The sequence below is a fragment of the Borostomias antarcticus genome, assembly GCF_949987555.1.
Source record: "Borostomias antarcticus genome assembly, chromosome: 2".
NCBI classification, from domain to species: domain Eukaryota; kingdom Metazoa; phylum Chordata; class Actinopteri; order Stomiiformes; family Stomiidae; genus Borostomias; species Borostomias antarcticus.
The window spans coordinates 29,109,023-29,115,570 of record NC_140235.1 but is presented as its reverse complement, the minus strand read 5'-3'; positions in this window follow the sequence as shown (position 1 = coordinate 29,115,570).

Sequence of the window (6,548 nt, the reverse complement as noted above, 5' to 3'; positions counted from 1 at the left end):
AGGGAGGGGGATCCTTTGAGAGGATGGGGGGAGAGTAGGGGGGAGGAGATGAGGGGACAGGGGGGGTGCAGGGGAAGAGGAGAGGAACGTAACGTTGCCTCTGGATCAAGTTTGCAACCTCAGTTAGTTAATCAATCAATCAATCAAAGCTTTATTTGTATAGCGCATTTCATACCCAGAGGCAACACAATGCACTTTACAGAGAACAAGGGAGGTGGACATATGTCCCACCCCTACATATTCCAGAGGGAAGCAAAAAAAAAACAGTAATCACCCCGGGGCCAGATAAGTGAGCTTTAAAAATTCTTCCCTGACCCCTCTCAACAAGGCGATCGAGCAAGCTCCTGGAGTATGTTTGTCTACTGGCTAAGAACATTTATAAAGCAATACATTACATTAAATTAAATTTCAGAGTAAGAGAGGCTAAAAAAGCATCATAGGAGAGACATGGCAAATACTGGTGTGTGTTGTTTTCTCTCCTACTGTTACCTAAGTGGCTGTTATATTTCATCCTGAAGTAAAGATTAAATAAAGGCATATGAAACTGAAAGACATCTCATTACTGTATGGAAATGTGTGGAATTTGCTCTTATTACTAAAACTCTTTCCCTCCCTTCCTCCCCGTCCCCACCTTACATCCTTTCATCTTTTCATCCTTCTCTCCGTCTTTCCATCTCTCCCTCTCTCTCTGTCTCCCCCTCTCTCTCCCTCTCTCTCTAAATAAGTAAATAAATACAGATATACTAAGTCAAACAAAAAAACACACACAACCATACACAAAAACACAAGCTATTCTCCGTCATTGCACATTACCATATTGCACATGAAATTGCACATTCCCATATTGCACATGAAATGTATTGAATCACAGATCACTTTATTGCTGCATTGAGTGTGGATATTGCTGTTGAGTAGAAAACATTTTTTGAGTATGTTTGTTCTTGTTTTGAATGATCTGTACCGCCTGCCCGACGGCAACAGTTCAAGCAGAGAGTGTCCGGGGTGGGAAGTGTCCTTAGTGATGTTCTGGGCTTTTTTGAGGCAGCGGGAACTGTGAAGGTCTCCCAGTGTGAGGAGAGGGGGCGTCTGACGATCTTCTCGGCCGTGTTGATGACCCTCTGGAGCGCTTTCCTCTGGACCGCAGTGCAGCTGGTGTTCAGTACCACACACAGATGCAGTAAGTCAGTATGCTCTCTATGGAGCATCTGTAGAAGGACAACAGCAGTCTCTGTGAGATGTTATTCCTCCTGAGCACCCTCAGAAAGTGCAATCTCTGCTGGGCCTTTTTCTGCAGAGCAGAGGTGTTCACACTCCAGGTCAGGCCCTCCTCAATGTGGACTCCCAGGAAGAGGAAGTCAGTCACCTTCTCCACACAGTCCCCGTTGATGGTCAGTGGTGGAATGTCCGTTTTCTTTTTCCTGTAGTCTATGATGAGCTCCTTGGTCTTTGCGGTGTTGAGGAGCAGGTTGTTCTCTCTGCACCACTCTTACAGCTGCTCCACCTCGTCCCTGTAGGCGGACTCATCCCCTCCTGAGATGAGCCCGACCATCGTGGTGTCGTCCGCAAACTTTACCATGGTGTTACTGTGGTGGACGGGGGTGCAGTCGTGTGTGTGGAGGGTGTTCAGTAGGGGGCTCAGAACACAGCCCTGTGGTGCCCCAGTACTGACACTGAGAGTTGTGGATGTGTGATGGCCCACTCTGACCCTCTGGCACCAGCGGCCAGACAGGAAGCTGCTGATCCACATGCAGATGGAGTGTGGAAGTCCCAGATCCCTCAGTTTGTCCACCAGTTTGTGGGGGAGGATGGTGTTGTAGTCTAGGAAGAGCATCCACATGTAGCTCCCCTGCTTCTCCAGGTGGGCTAATGCTGCGTGAACGGCCGTGGCTACAGCGTCCTCTGTTGATCTCTTCTCCCTGTAAGCAAACTGGTGGGGGTCAAAGCTACATGGGAGTAGTGATGTGATGTAGTCCTTGACCAGTTTTTCAAAACATTTCATCACCATTGGTGTGAGTGCTACTGGCCTGTAGTGGTTGAGGCCAGAGATGTGGGGTTTCTTGGGCAGGGGGACAATAGTGGAGGATTTCAGACAGGGTGGGACAGTGGACTGGGCTGAGGACCGGTTGAAAATCCTTGTGAAGACTCCAGCCAGCTGAGCCACGCAGTCCTTCAGCACGCGTCCGGGGACGCCGTCAGGTCCAGCAGCCTTCCTCGGGTTCATGGCTCGCAGCGTGCGCCTCCCCTGGAGCTCCTCTATTGTGAGGGCGGGGCCGCTGTAGGGCGTGGGGTGGGGTGTGGCCTCTGGTGGCTTTACCTCAAAGCGTGCAAAGAAGAGGTTGAGCTTCTCTGCCAGTGAGGCGTCACCTTCGGCTGCTCCGAGGTTGGTCTTCTAGTTGGTGAGATGCTGGACTCCCTGCCACACCTGCCTGGTGTTGCTGTCCAGGTGGTCCTTGATCCTTCTCCTGTAGTCCTCCTTGGCCTCTCTGGTCCCCCTCTTCAGGTTAGCTCTGGTCGAGCTGATCACACTGGATGAAAAAATTCCACTGTTAGGCCTAGCCTACCCTTTTATCTATAAATGCTAAAATACATTGGAATATTGAACGCAAGAATAGGCTTAGGCTTACACACCACGGAAGTCTAGACCGTTTACTCAGCAGGTGGCGTAATCACGCAACAGTTCCGTTTGCCCATCGCGTCCCCGCCCCCTCATACATTTCCGAGCTGGCAAACAGCCAGCACAGGAGCCTACGAACAACAATCGGCAGCAATTTCTCGAAATTTCCAGACATTCTAGGAGTGTCCAGAGCACAGTTGCGCGCAGATAGGTCTACGCAAAGTACAATTGAGGAAGTAAACGGTGGGATATTTCACAGAACCGGTTGAAAAGCAAGCGCGCGAGCCGTGCGCAGCTCACACCGGAGCCCGGATAGTCTCTCGGTGTCAGCGCGACTACCAAAGTGTGTGTGCAGATCTATGAAAGCTCGCAGCCGAAAATCGTGCTCCAAATAGCTTTGGCACCAGTAGAATTTCCGGAGACGGAAAGATAGTCTACAGCGGCGGGGTCACTAAAAAAAAAAAACTTAAAAAAACTCGCACACATAGTGAAACACAGAAGGTAAGAGATCTCAGCTGGACGGGTGAGTTAGGCTACTGTAATTTGCTTTTTCTATAGGCTACCATTCAAAATAATTTTCCTGTTGATATATTTCGGGTGACCGTGTCGGGGTAGTAGGCTAAATACACACTGTCACCCCTCTTTGAGCGTCGTATAGCCTAGTCCACCTATGTAGGCTGGTGATGTGCACAGTAGATAATTGTTCAATGTCGCAACCTTGTAGCTACAGTCGCTGCCACTCATGTTACCTGTGCTGGTAGACCCCTACATTACATTTACATAATGCCAGCTTCTTCAAGTCCGTCAGCTACATTATACTGTAAGATCTTACCTAGTTGTCTGCATTATTTAAGAATGCCATCTGTTCATTTATGCACAGTGTTCCTTGGGCAAATAAAGTAACTATTAGCCTAAGTAGGCTACATTGACTTCAACCAAATAGCTCGGATTACAAAATAATTATAGGAAAACTATAATTTTTTGTTAATACAATAGGCAGGCCTATTTAAAATTGCTATAGAAAATGTATAACGACTTTCGATAACTATTTCCACCAATTTCATTTTCATACAGACAACCAAAATAATTTGTTTGACAACAAAAGCATTTCCAGAACTTTCAGGAACTCTCGTCATTACCCCGAACGTTGCCTACTGTTAAACTATCACAATAACCAAATATAATAACATTACCTGTGTTCTACAACGTCATGACGTTGTGTAACTTACACGATTGTTCTGCTTCAAGAGGATATGGGTGGAAGGGAGCGTCTCACAGTTTATGGATGCCGGGTGAGAACTATAAAGTAGCCTACTGACTCATATATGGCACTTCTCAGATAAACTAGGCTCTTATCCTCATTTTTATTATCTATTGGGTGGATACAGAAAGACTTATTTCAGGGTTTACTTCCCTGTTTAGTCATAGGCCTTCACTCCAACACCACCTCACTTTCAAGAGAGAACTCTTAACGCATTTTGTTTTTCGACCTACTGTACCTGACCTGGAATATTTATGTTAATTCATGTGGACAACTGTCCCTGACAAATAAATAAATGTTTTGATGAGAGAGAGAGAGAGAGAGAGAGAGAGGGAGAGAACCACATGCATGCAGGGTCATGTGGAGTGACCAGAGAGGAGAGGATGTCCTCTGACTAGCACAGGTCAAGAGAGGGAGAGGACGCCAGAACTCAAAGGCTCATGTTGACTTTACAGCATGGTGACACTAATCTTACACTAATCACACACTGCCTGTCGTGTTGCATTGCATCCTGGGACTAGCCGCAATTCTAGTACAGTTGTGAACTTCAGTCAGTGTACAGTGCATGCCGTCTATAACGACGAGGTGCATAGGTAGAGGTGTCATTTAGTGATGTGAATCGTGGCATATAGACAATATTGTCAATATGTCGCTGATCATTTATGTATTAAACAATGTTATCTGTAGTGTAGTACCGTACTGCATAAAGACTGAAGCTCCTTTTCTCCATGACAGCAGGTGATGTAAGAGTTAAACAGACTCAGTCTAGACCATAATTACATTCAGACTAATGCCAGAATCTACTCTCTCACACACATACAGTACACACGCACACATACACAAACAATTATATCACGCACTATTGAAGGACGTAAACAAGCGGTGGGTTGTCTATTTCTCTCTCTTTATGAGAGGATTATTAGATGGTGATTCACTCAGTAGAACTGTCATTGGCGCCTTTTCGCCCAGTTGTGTGATGAGGCCTACTCACACAGACACTCTGCGCCTTAGATAGCAGTCTGCAAAGAATCCACTCAAATTGATGTCAGGAGTGCTAACTGGCCTGATAACTTGTTCTCATACAGCCGCTTCACATAAGCTGAAGCTCATTTGAACTTTGCCACACTTTGGCATTCCGACTAGCCTAAAGGGACGACAGAACTTGGCACTCACACATTAAACTCAAACGTAATCCTTAAAAATCTCATCGAAAATCCAGATAATTTTTTCAGCATTCAGTTGTGATTTGTATCTTCTCCACATAAAGACGCAGCCACAGCAGACCCCAGTAAAAGGTGAACATTCCTCATTTGCGGGCGAATAGCTTGGCAGTGTGCCACGCTCTACTATAAACTGAACATATGTTCATCTTGACTCATGCAGGTCTGCCTGTCTGATGCTGTTAAATCTAAATGTTCTCTGCACAGGTTCCTGGCACGCTAGACCTTCCTATCAGGCTCAGCGAGCCAGAGTCTGCCCGTCTGCATCTGTCTACATTAGGGTTGCGAAATTCTGGGAATATTCTCAAACTTCCCATGGGAATGAATGGGAATTTTTCGGAACCCTAGTCTGTAATCTGGCACTATTTGTTACGTCTGGCCTATCTAGGCTATGCACGGCTAGAATAGGCCATGATCTGGATTGGGTCCCGGATTCGTTGGTAGACACGAAAGAATTACCGTAGCGAGCGGGTGACAGACGTAGATAAATCGCACTGACGCTTACACGCTGTCACGGGTTGGTGTTAGGCAAGAGCTGTGGCGTTTGGCGCATTGTAGAGGCATTGTGGGATTGATTGACCCACATTCGCTGCTCACTCTGGGGCATGTCTCGCGCTGATCAGATTAGGAATCCGGCCTGCACAGGCTCACCTTTGTGATGCCGCGGGAGTAGGGTGTCTGTACACGCGCACACACACACACACAATGAAAAGGCCATCGGCACACACACGCCACATCCATTATGTATGACTCTACTGTAAAACGGCCATGGGGACTTGGGTTGCTGGAGAGAGGGGTCAGTGTTGGCTGAGCAAGGAGAAAAGGTGACATATACATTTAGCCAGGATGAGTGGAGGCAGTGAGGTAGTTGTGAGGGTAAAAATTGGTCAGTCTGCTGACATCTGGCCGAGCAGCACATCTGGGGGAGAGAGGAGAGAGGGGGAGGCGAGAGAGGGTCATTAAGGGTCAGAGAGGGGGAGTGAAGGGAATGTGTAAAAGACAAGTCAAGAAGAAAGGAGAGACAACAGAGAGAGTAAGAGAGAGATGCAGGAAGAGAGCGATGGATTAAGAAGGGGAGAAAGAGAGAGGGTTTCAAAAATATATATTAATTACGTGATTACAGGACGTTGAGGGTCTTTTATTGGCCACGCGGCAATCACACACAAACACACGTGATTGAGCGGCTACACAGTACACACACACACACATGCATCTTCAGCGATCAGCGGTGGAATGTGCCCTCTGCATTTGACCCATCCCAGCCTCATCAATGGCGCCCGAGGACCAAGTTCCTGTGCTCAGGGTTAGGGATAGGACTGAAGGGTGATCTGTTCTTCTGCATGGTTTTTTAAATAATTATATTGGGGTTCTATGTGGAGGGAACCCGAGTGAGCACGGGGAGAACATGCAAACACAGAAAGGCCTGGGAGATAGCCCATATGGGAATCGAACC